Genomic DNA, 12,354 nt, shown 5'->3' with positions numbered 1-12,354 from the left:
GGAGTTATACTAATTTCCACAGCAAACAGCCTTGAGTAGTTACATTCTGGGTGGAGGTGTTCAAGCCAGGAGAACTCAGAGAAGGGGGTGATCCTTAGAGTCTGGAGGTGAGGAAGGAGCTGGATCCAGGCCCTGCAGGGTGGGGAGGACGGGAACAGGACTTGGGTTGGAATGGAACTGAGTTCAGTGGCCATAGTGCAATACAGCTTTAGTTTCGCTTTTCCTGAAAAGAAAGGATGGTGTTTCTGAGCCTTCGTAAACCTGTTTTTTGACTAAGTCTCAAACACATGATTAACGAACACAAGACCTGCTTGCAATCCTATTAAGATTTCTTTCATTCTTGCTTAATTATGACACAGAGAGCAGAAATAGTGTTAAGCCAGGTTTAATTATTTTTAGGTGAGCCTTTATTGTTTGGTATGTAGAAGAAACAGCCCCTATGAAAGCATTCCTTTGAGATGCTCCTGAGAGACTGCACATGGCTTCAGGCCATGCACTACACAGATTGCCTGACAGGACTTGGAAGTGTGTAAGGTCCCAGGTCTGGTATGGGGACCGATGGCAATGATTGTGTAAACCCTCTGGCGCCAATTGTGACGTCAGGTCTGGTTACCACAGCCCACTAAATGACCAAGTTACAGTTAAAGACTGTTGTGGCCTTTTCTGTGCCAAGCCCACCTGTCCTTGACTCCTGTGCTCTGATCATTCTCCATGGGATCTAGAAGGGAAAAAAACAAATGAAATGGCTCCAGTGCTTGTGAGAAAAGGCAGAAGGCCCTCAAATTAAGCCAGTAACTTCAGTTTCAATCAAATTCACACCAGTATGTTTGATTGGAATTCTCCCTATGCTCTTTGGGATGCTAGAATCACCTGAAACAGCTGGAGAAATCTACAAAACTGTATTTAATCGTGTAGCAAACATATAGTATGAAAAGGGGGTAAAAAGACTTTCTGCTCCAGTTGAGATAGAGTAGCCTCATTTCTCTCAGGCCCTCCCTCTTACAACTAAAAAAAAAAAAAAAATCCCTCGGCATAATTCTTACTTTATAAAGGCATTATGCTCTTCAAGATTGACATCAGTTCAATTCAGTTCAGTCACTCAGTCATGTTCAACTCTTTGCAACCCCATGGACTGCAGCATGCCAGGCTTCTCTGGCCATCACCAACTCCCAAAGCCTGCTCAAACTCATGTCCATCGAGTTGGTGATGTCATCCAACCATCTTATCCTCTGTCATTCCCTACTCCTCCTGCCTTCAATCTTGCCCAGCATCAGGGTCTTTTCAAATGAATCAGTTCTTCACATCAGGTGGCCAAAGTATTGGAGCTTCAGCTTCAGCATCAGTCCTTCCAATGAATATTCAGGACTGATTTCCTTTAGGATGGACTGGTTTGATTTCCTTGCAGTCCAAGGGACTCTCCAGGGTCTTCTCCAACACCACAGTTCAAAAGCATCAGTTCTTCAGCGCTCAGCTTTCTTTATGGTCCAACTCTCACATCCATACATGACTACTGGAAAAACCATAGCTTTGACTAGATGGACCTTTGTCAGCAAAGTAATGTCTCTGCTTTTTAATATGCTGTCTAGGTTTTCCATAGCTTTTTTTCCAAGGAGCAAGCTTCTTTTAATTTCATGGCTGTAGTTGCCATCTGCAGAGATTTTGGAGCCCAAGAAAATAAAATCTGTCACTGTTTCCATTGTTTCCCCATCTATTTGCCATGAAGTGATGGGACCAGATGCCATGATCTTAGTTTTCTGAGTGTTGAGATTTAAGCCAGCTTTTTGACTTTCCTCTTTCACTTTCATTAAGAGGCTCTTTAGTTCCTCTTCGCTTTCTGTCATAAGGGTGGTGTCATCTGCATATCTGAGGTTATTGATATTTCTCCCGGCAATCTTGATTCCAGCTTGTGCTTCATCCAGCCTGGCATTTCACATGATGTACTCTGAATAGAAGTTAAATAAGCAGGGTGACAATATAGAGCCTTGATGTAGTGACAATATAGAGCCTTGATGTACTCCTTTCCCAATTTGGAACCAGTCCATTGTTCTATGTCTGGTTCTAACAGTTGCTTCTTGATCTGCATACAGATTTCTCAGGAGGCAGGTCAGGTGGTCTGGTATTCCCATCTCTTAAAGAATTTTCCACAGTTTGTTGTGATCCACACAGTCAAAGACTTTGGCATAATCAATAAAGCAGAAGTAGATGTTTTTCTGGAAGTCTCTTGCTTTTTTGGTGATCTAACTGATGTTGGCAATTCAATCTCTGGTTCCTCTGCCTTTTCTAAAACCAGCTTGAACATCTGGAAGTTCTTGGTTCATGTACTGTTGAAACCTTGCTCGGAGAAATTTGAGCATTACTTTGCTAGCATGTGAGATGAGTGCAATTGTGCAATAGTTTGATCATTACTTGGCATTTCCTTTCTTTGGGATCGGAATGAAAACCGACATTTTCCAGTCCTGTGGCCACTGCTGAGTTTTCCAAATTTGCTGGCATATTGAGTGCAGCACTTTCACAGCATCATTTTTTAGGATTTGAAATAGCTCAGCTGGAATTTCATCACCTCCACTAGCTTTGTTCGTAGTGATGCTTCCTAAAGCCACTTGACTTCAGACTCCAGGACGTCTGGCTCTAGGTGAGTTATCATAGCATCATCATTATCTGGGTCATTAAGATCTTTTTTGTATAGTTCTTCTGTGTATTCTTGTCACCTCTTTTAATATCTTGTGCTCTGTTAGGTCCATACTTTTTCTGTCCTTTATTGTGCCCATCTTTGCATGAAATGTTCCCTTGGTATCTTTAATTTTCTTGAAGAGATCTCTGGTCTTTCCCATTCTGTTGTTTTCCTCTGTCTCTTTGCATTGATCACTGAGGAAGGCTTTCTTATCTCTCATGGTTGTTCTTTGGAATTCTGCTTTCAAGTGGGTATATCTTCCCTTTTCTCCTTTGCTTTTAGCTTCTCTTCTTTTCTCAGCTCTTTGTAAGCCCTCCTCTCACAACCATTTTGCCTTTTTGCATTTCTTTGACATAGCCGTAAAGAATTATAAGCATTGTACTAGCTGTTGATATGAATGAGAAACTAAAATTTTCATATTGTAAACTTAATTTTAATGGTTGATATTAGATTAACAGCACATTTAATATTTTCATACACATAATAATTTCTTGCTTAAAAAATATATGGCTTCCCTGGTGGCTCAGTCAATAAAGAATCTGCCTGCAATGCAGGAGACCTGGGTTCAATCCCTGAGTTGGGAAGATCCCCTGGAGGAGGGCATAGCAACCCACTGCAGTAAAGCCTATAATTAATTCAGTGAATATACATGTATTTATTGGGCATCTATTGTATGCTAGACATTACTGAGGCTACACAATTCAAAACACGCTAACTCTAAATGTATAGAGATTGCTGTTAGGTGGGGTGATAGATAGGCAGCAAGTGATACTCTACAGCATAGTAACTCTTCTAGTGGAGCTCTGTAGGTGATTCATTTGAAGCTCTGCCAAAGGCTGTTGGGAAGGCTTCCTGGAAGAGGTGGCACCTAACTTGGACCTTTAAGCATAGGTAGCACTTGTAAAGAGGATGACGGAAAAGAGATGCTTATGAAGACTAGAACTGATCTCCTACTCTCATTTTCATTGTGATTTTTTCCAACACTAGAACTCCTACCTCAGTATGTGTCCTGCTTTTTCCAAGGAAATGTTGATGGTTTAACAACTGCAGAGAAGGAGAGAAAGAAAGGGAGGATGTTGGGGAAATGAAGAGGGAGGTTCCTGCATCTGCAGGATCAGATGTTCATTGGTAGAGAAGGGAAGACAATACTGGGAGCCTGCTTCTTTGGGCTCTAAAAGTTATGGGCTACTTAATGTCAGGGCTTAGGGGGAGGCATGATTTCAGGAATTGCCTCTTCTGCCTTCCCTCATCCATGGAAGGCTGGGGATGTGAGAGCCACGGAGGCATAGGCTTGTTTTTGCTTTTGTTTTTCTGGTTATTAGAAAGAAAATTCTCAGGCATTTTGAGCTGCTGAATATGATCTCCATTGTGAAATTATCCCTTCCAACAAAACCTGACTTGAGTTAATTTGTCATGATTTTTTTCTCATATTTTTTAAAATAAGAGTCTCTACCTAATTGTCCCCATCCCCAATCCTTTGGCATTTCCTGCCAGGCCAGGGAAGAAGACTCATGGAGGGCTTGGTCAGTGTGAGTCGCTAAGAAGGAAGCAGAGGGTGAACTAAAGAATCTCCCTCAGCCAACCTCCCTCACTGCCCTGGGGGAAATGCAGGATGGAAAAATAGTTAAAAAGCAACTGGAGATAGTTTTCAAATGAGTTTTAATAAGCTGTGTGAGCAGGGGGTGAAAACTGCTGGGAAAGGAGTGTTGATGATGCAGGGGGAAAATTGTGGTTTCAAGGAACTCGGATGTCTCATGACTGTCAATTCTGAAGAGCAGCAAACATGAAAGCAAAAAGCAGAGTAAAAATTAGGTCACTGGTAGATTTTCTTTTTAAAGAGGTGATTATGTCAAATTAAATCTAAAAGAGCTGAGAATGAAGTATGGGTCTCTTTTGTACTGGAGCAGGCCTTCCGGGGCAGCATGGTATCGGAGTGGCTGGAGAGGCTTTGATAGGATTGACAAGTATCTGGCAAGTGTTGAGAGGTTCAATACCGTGAGATGGTCTGTGGCTCAGGCAGACACCTGGGAATCAATATGTTTGCCAATAAAAGAGATAGCCTCCATAGTTTCTAACAGATTTCAGTGAAATGAGGTCTATGGTAGAGGGTTCAGGCTTAGCGTTGGCAGAGTCCATTGCCAAAGTGATGAGACTCCAGCAAACTCTCTTTACTTCTGAAGACCATCCTGCCTGAGAGCAAGCTGGTCAATGGAGCCATGGCTTTTAATCAGCCAACAAAACATCTTCAGTGAGGGCCTGCAGTGTACACATCACTGTGGGGCCTTACAAGACTTTGTGATAGGTCTTCTGTCAGAGTAGTAGGGTTATAGGTTCACGTGAAGCCTGTGGAGGGCTGGTGGGGACTGAGATGGAGGAGGCGGTGGGGAGGAAGGAGAGAGGAGAGAAAGAGTGCGTGTGTGTGTGATGGGGAGGGGTATGTCTATGTGCAGCAGTCCAGGGGTGCCCACCCCAGGTAGGGAGAGATCACAGTTATCATAATCAAGCATGGCTTCACAGAGGTAACATAAGAGGATGCATTCTGCATGATGAAAGGAAAGGCTGTAGAGTCCCTTATGGCTCATGTACCCCCTGGGGCAGAGAGATACCTGTGTGTGTGTGAATGTAAGGTAATGTACAGGTAATCCAAGATGCCGCTGCCTCAGGCAACTTCCTTGTTCCAAGGAAACTTTGCATTTAAATGGGACAGTCACTTTTGCCTTCATTTCATTTAGCTCAGCCATCCTACACATTTGTGATGACATCTCTGTGAGATAAGTAAGGTCACTTCCTTCTATGGATGAGAAAACTGAGGCCCAGAGAAGTCATGCAAGTCTGTATTGGAACCCAGCTTGGCATCAAGGTGTCCTGTTGAGCCTTGTTGTTCACCTGCTGTTACTCTGTCCCCAACACCTCCCTCCTATCCAAGTTCCCTACCTCACATATCCGCACCTCCCAACCCCCTCCCCAGTCCCCATACGCTGTCACACACATGAGAAAGGGTCTCAGAGTGACAGCTCTGTTTTACCTAGATTCAGTGAGATTGGAATTTAAAAAAAAAAAATGCCCCTTAAGCTGGTGAGAGTAGCTGAATCTTGCAGCCTGTTTCTGGAAACGTTTCTGTTTTCTGAAACTGTGAGAGAGGAGAGAGGAGGAATGGGGCATGGGTGCAGGGAATAGATACAAAATGGGCTGGAGCAGGATGCGGCCCTCACACCTGCCCATTCAGTCACTGTTTATTGAGCATCTACTAGGTACCCTGTGTATCATGCCATGGGCATCATGGGGCACCTGGCCACCTGCCCAGAGATTTAGTAGTAAATTCATTGCTTTGTTCTCCTTCAAAAACCATTGGCCTTAGCCTTTAAAAAACAATAGTAAGGGATTCCCCTGGCGGTCCAGGGAAGACTCCATGCTTCCACTTCAGGGTTCTCAGGTTCGATCCCTGGTCAGGGAACTAACATGCTACATACTGTGTGGTGTAGCCAAATAATAATAATTATTATTATTTATGACAAGGAATATTTGTTAATTGTAGAAATTTTGATAAATTTATGGAAGAACAGAAAGAATTATTCTAATGACTACTAACATTTTGGTGTATATATTTCCAGTTTAAAAGCACATATCTGTTTATACATATATTTTTTAAATTGGTACCATATTTTCAACTGTCTCACCAAATGGTATTTTGAAGCTATTTCTGTTGTCACTAAATATTCTTTAACCAAATGATTTCTAAGGTTCCCAGTATCCAAGGGCTTTCTGTAGAGAAATCTTGACTTTGGGGGCTTGCAGGTCACCAGTAAATGCTTGGCTTCCCGTGGAGCTGATGTTAGAGGTAAGTGAACCAGAAAGCACTGCCCAGCGATGCCCAAAGAGAGCATTCATCTCCATGCAGCAGAACGGCCTCCTTCTGTTTATGTTTCTCTCTTTCTATAACGTAAATTGAGTACAACTTGCAGAACCTTTGACTTTGGCATCTTGTAGAACAAGATTTAAATTCCTTTGACGTCACATACATGTACATGTGTTTGTTTAGTAGATGTTTTTTCACTAGTGTGAAGTATGTTTACCCACCTCCTACATGATTTGCTTGTTCTGCCAAGCTGTAGTTTCTGACTTAGGTTTTGTGGACATGCCTCAGGAGTTTCTGTGTATGTGTGTGTGCACGTTCACACACGCACACACACATCTGAACACACAGACCCTGGGTGTGCTGTGAAGAGAGGGCCTACATATTCCTCCTCCTATCCACCCAGAGAAGTCATACCCTCAGCTGCTTCTCATGTTAGTATTCCAAGTAAGATACCATTTGAAGAAAGGATTATACTTTGGGGGAAAAAAAGTGTAAAGCCACTGCAACTTCTGCTGACAGTTTGGAGTAAGTCTTGATGATTCTTACCTATCTATGTAGAATCAGATATATATACACAGATATCATTTCTTGAAGATTTCCATTATATATGTCCTTACATTATTAAAATGGGCACATTCCTGGAATTTAGGCAGAGATAGAATTTTGGAAGCAGATTCAAAACTTATTATACATTTCTTTCATTCTCCGTGAGTGCTGTCTCTAGTTTGGTTGGATCATTAATAGAAACCACTTTGGCTTGCTGAGGAAGGTTTTGCACCATAGAAAGAGTAAGATAGAGGAATGTAGCTAGGTTATAACATTACTCCAATGACAAGCAAGTTGACCATGAAAATCTGCTCTGTACTAGAACCTTATTAGGTGCCACTGGGAGATAACAAGAACTAGGACTCTTAGGTTCAAGGACAGATGATATAATAGACATCAGCAGTAACTTAGAATAGAGGTAGTATGTGATAAAGAGGAAAGAAAAACTTACTGAGCACCTATTACGTGGCAAGGCTTGTGCGAGAACCAACTTCTTTAATTTTACCCAAGTCTCATGGAGTATAGGTATTGTCCTTTCTCTGGGGAGGGGAAGAAGCTGAGACTGGGGGAGCCTTAGCAATTTGGCCAGAGTCATAGCTTAGTGATGGGGCTGGAATTCAGACCAACCATCCCCACCCTTGCCTCCTATGGGAGGGAAGGACTACTATGGACTACTACTATCCTCTGTGGGAAGTTAGCAGGAATTACTTCAGGGAGCTTGAGGAGCAGGACACAGCAAGTTTGAAGGAGGGAGGAGTTTGACCCCAAATTTAGGGAGAGTGATGATGTGTTGTGTTGGAAAAATGGGCTCACTTTGGGAGGGTATGAGAAGGACCACTTCATAAGGAAATAAAAAAGTGAAGTCGCTCAGTCGTGTCCAACTCTCTGCGACTTCATAAGGAGAGCTTGGCTAAGCTTTGGAGTTCTTAAAGTGTGAAACAAGGAGCTTGAACTTATTCTGAAAGTAAAGGATTCCTTGAAGGTTTTATAGGCAGTGATGACTTAAGAAGCAAAGGTGGTCTGGATTAAAGGGGAAAATAAAAAGCTGATCTACCTGTGTGGAGGTTGCTTCAACAGCCCGCGAGTCAGGAGGTGTAGGAGAACTTCTGAAGGAAGAGTTGCTATAGGCTGTTCAGTTTCCTCTCTGAATCCGGGAAGGTGGGCCTGCTTGAGAAGGAAGTGGAGCACTGCATTTAATCCTCTGGAAAATATCAATTGTACACCCCAGGCTGGTTAGCAACAAGAAATTAGGTTGCAGCCAGTTGGGTTAAGTGACCTATACACTTCTAAGGTGTCATTTGCCCACAGTTCAATGGGTTCATAAAGTTTGAATTTAAATTAAAAGTTTCAGCTTGAAATCTAAAACCAGAGGTATAATTTATCCAACCCGTTCACCAAACAAAGCTAGTTTCCTCATTGGTTGATGTCAGACCTCCCATCTCCCCTCATCTATTGGATTTCGGAATTTATTATTATTATTTTTGTGTATGTGCCTATTTTCAGATCCAAGTTGAATTTTGATAGTGGACTGTTGTTTTCTCTGTGGGGCATTTTGTGGAGAAGCTTCTACCCAGTCTATCTGAGATTACTCAGCTTGAGCAATGGGCTTTCTTTATATATATATAATTTTTATTTATTTATTTTTGCTGTGCTGGGTCTTTGTTGCTGCTTGGGCTTTCTGTAATTGCAGGAGCAACTTTCTCATGTTACACGGGCTTCTCATTGTGGTGGCTCTCTTGCTGTGCAGTACAGGATCTAGGTGTGTGAGCTTCAGCAGCTATGGCATGTGGGCTCAGTAGTTATAGCTCCTGGGCTGTAGAGCACGGGCTCAATAGTGGTGATGCACAGGCTTACTTGCTCTGTGCCATGTGGGATCTTCCCGGATCAGGGGTCAAACCCTTATCTCTTGCATTGGCAGGCAGATTCTTTACCACTGGTCCACCAGGGAAGCCCAGCAATAGGATTTTCTCGTTTAACCTGAACTTTTTCTTCCAATGGTCTCAGGTACTTCAGATATCCCTGCTGGCCCTTGATTCTTTGACTTTGAAGGTTTTACCAGTGGGTGACTATGTCCTGTTTGGCTATTTGTGTTCATGTGTGCCCTTTTTGTTGGTAAGGAACATGGGTTCCAGGAAAGAGGACTTTGTGAGGAAAGACACTCTGGTTCTAGCTCTGGCTCCTGTCGATGATGCTTGACTGAGATGTTTCTCTGGGCACTCACTTCCTCACTCATAATAAAAGATTGGGGAAGGACACAAAGAGAGGAGATGACATTATCTTCAGCATAAGATTCCTAAATCTGATTCTAAAGATCTGTGAAAACTCACCTCATTGGGAACCATACATGGGACCATTACAAACTAACTTGCCAATGCATGAGCGAGAAAAGAACAACAATAAAATCAAATGAAAAATGCTCTATCTAGTTCTATCTAGTTCATTTTTCAAAATTCAATTCAGTAAATGATCCTCCCTTGATCAATGCCTTTTTGTTCACAAGACTATTGTTTGGCATCACGGTTCCAAATTCAAACCCACTTTCAATGACTAATGGTCCCACATCAGGAGATCTACCATGAGGTGTTACGATTGTCTTATAAAAGCACAGCACAATTCTAGCACACAGCAGGCAGGATAAATTTTAGCCTCTGTCTTATCCACTTCTGTCTTGTTCAGTTAACAGTTTCAGTATGCTTTATTTAGGTAAGTCCTCTACCCCCAAGCTGGACTGAGAGCTTTGCCACATTTCTGTTAGCCTATATGTGTGTGTGTTAGTCATTCAGTCATGTCCAACTCTTGTGACCCCATGGACAGTAACCCATCAGGCTCCTCTGTCCATAGGATTCTCCAGACAAGTTAGCCTATAGGGATGACCTTTTCTGACCAGCTGGCTAAATGTTCATGAAACAGAATTGAGAAACCATTGTTGGTAGATTTGAACCCCCTTATGAACCTAGCTCTTTATAAGGAGAAAATATACATTACCTGTCCCCTAAGCTGAGTCCAGATGTCCTTAACTACAGCTATGGCCCAGTCTCTTAACCTGTCTAGTCATCTCACAAGTGTTTCAGAAGGGCATCGAGCAAAATATTACCAAGAGCCATCTCTTCTCCCAAATGTCTATGCCCAACTAGAAGATGAATGCTTTGTTATATCATTTTTATTTCTCGATTATAAAACCTAGTCAATTTAGAAGTGTGACTACTTAACATGAAGAACACATCTTCTATTGTGTGTCCCTAGAAGTCAGATAGCTTGTCCTCCTGTCTGTCTGACCCATGGCTTGAGCTTTGGTAGTACAAGTGGGTCACCTTGACCTTGGCTTCCATGTGGTTTCTCTGAGTGCTTTTTTTTTTTTATATATCCAAAAGAGTCCAGTGAATTCTTCCTGGGTCTTTTGTCTCCTTCTTGTCACTGGGAGAAGGGGAGAGATGTATGTCACCTATTAGGGCTGACTCCCTGATATGAAAAGAAAAGGTTCCTGGTTCCAGTAAAGAACATCTTAGACCTGCTCCCTTGGTGGTTTCACTTTGGAGGCTGCCATCCTAATTAAAGAAATGAGAGAGAGATGGGTCATCCTTGGATCAATAATAACATCACCTTCCTTTTCAGGGTCATCCTTGGATCAATAATAACAAAAAGAACAACAGTTTATATTATTGTTGCTGTTGTTTAGTAGTACTTGTTAAATGCCAGGTTTAAGGTCCTACAGAGGTCCCAAAGAGAGGTCACACAGCTGGAAGTGGCAGACCCAGGCAGTTGGCTTCCAGAAACTTCATTTTGTCCTAGTTCCCAGGGGATATTAGGCTCCTGAGGATTAATGAACACAAACCAAAATCTCAAGAGACCAAGGTGTAAATAAAACAGCAGTTGGTTATCTTATAGTGAAGTGATCAGACTATTTATGTCTATTACCCAGGGTCTCTGGAATAACTCTTACTGGGTGGGGTATTATTTTAGGCAACCCAAATTGTATTCAGAAAGCAAGAGGAGGAAAAACAGGCCTTTTTCCTCCTATTATGAGGACTCTTCTTTCAGAGGCAATTGGAAGTTGAATCATCCACTTTTTGACTCCATCAGAGCATTTTATTTTACCATGACAATCCAAAGAGAATGCCAGGAGGGATCATAGACAAAAAGAATTCTCTTAGTTGACCCCTGTAGTGTGGCAGAAGGGACAAATTAACTCCTTTGTTGGGTCAATAGGATATTCACTTGGAATTCATCAGCAGTATGTAATCCATTTTGTCTGGAACACTTGTGTGCGGGTTGCTAGGGAACTAAGCTCTTTACCCAGCCCTGGCTCTTAGAGCTGAAGCCTTCTGGCTCTACCGATAGGTTTGGGCCAGACCCACTGATAGTGAATTGGGTGGTGATGGGGACTGTGGCCTTAGCTCATCCTGCAAAGGGCACGTGAGAGTGGCTAGAGAAGCTGATGTCTTTGTTCTCTGTGTTTCTTCCACCATTTATCCAACCTATGCTGGTTTTGTTTTTCTAGTAATAACTTAAATTCAACCTCCTTTATCAAGCACTAATTTATGAAGGCTGTCTGGATGTACCAACGTTAACACTAAAACCACACAAATGCGACCAGATGAAACACATTGCCATCCATTTTGAAATACTCCCATGATCTCATTCACCCAGAGTTTTGTACTTTGCAGGGAGTTGATTAGACATATGGGAAATATTTCTTGATGTGTATAAATTGAAAGGGAATGTGACAAAGAAGTATAAGTAGGTTCACTAGAAGAAAACTTGAAAATAAAATGTGGCTTAAAAAAGTAATCATTATAAGTGCAGGTGTGATTTGTTCATCTTGCAAAAGCCAACTACTTTTATAAAATATTTTTGAAAGAATTCACTAGGAAAAAACCTTGGGCTGGCAAGACGCATTTGGTTTGCTGGGTGGAGTGGCTGAGGGGTAGAGGTATTGGGCAGAACCACTGAGACCCGAAGTGTTAAAAATGGTAGCACAGGAGCAGCAGTACAGGGAGAGGAAGAGACAGGGAACATATCCCATCCGCCAGGGAACAAGCATCCTGCTTTAGTAAACAGTAAGCAGCCAGTATTGCCCCAGTACCTGGTACGTCTTTTGCTTCTTACTGGGTGCCAGTGATGGAAAAAGACACAGCCTTTATCCCAAGAACTTCTTGTCTATCTAGGAAGGTAAGACGAGCACAGATGAGCCAGAAAAAATGAAATATTCTGTGTAAAAATGAGTGGTGCAGAAATTAGCTTAGACTGTCAGAGGAAGAGGTGCTGTGAGTGGGCTGGAGGG

General features: G+C 42.3%; 1 protein-coding gene and 1 long non-coding RNA gene across 10 annotated transcripts in view; one reads left to right on the top strand and one right to left on the bottom strand.

The window, feature by feature from the left end:
- PRKCE (protein kinase C epsilon) overlaps positions 1 to 12,354 on the top strand; it is a 631,244-nt gene that overhangs the window by 390,011 nt on the left and 228,879 nt on the right. The window lies entirely within an intron of this gene.
- On the bottom strand, positions 370 to 11,171 carry LOC145546120 (uncharacterized). Its single transcript, XR_014082524.1, has 4 exons — positions 11,078 to 11,171; positions 10,059 to 10,618; positions 8,128 to 8,240; positions 370 to 718 (listed from the first exon to the last, which is right to left on the bottom strand). It is a non-coding gene; the product is annotated as an uncharacterized LOC145546120 (long non-coding RNA).

Source organism: Giraffa tippelskirchi, chromosome 4 (assembly GCF_054371585.1).
Source record: "Giraffa tippelskirchi isolate mGirTip1 chromosome 4, T2T-mGirTip1v1.2.pri, whole genome shotgun sequence".
Lineage (NCBI taxonomy): Eukaryota > Metazoa > Chordata > Mammalia > Artiodactyla > Giraffidae > Giraffa > Giraffa tippelskirchi.
The sequence above is the reverse complement of the archived record's forward strand: the minus strand, read 5'-3'. Positions and strand labels throughout refer to the sequence as shown.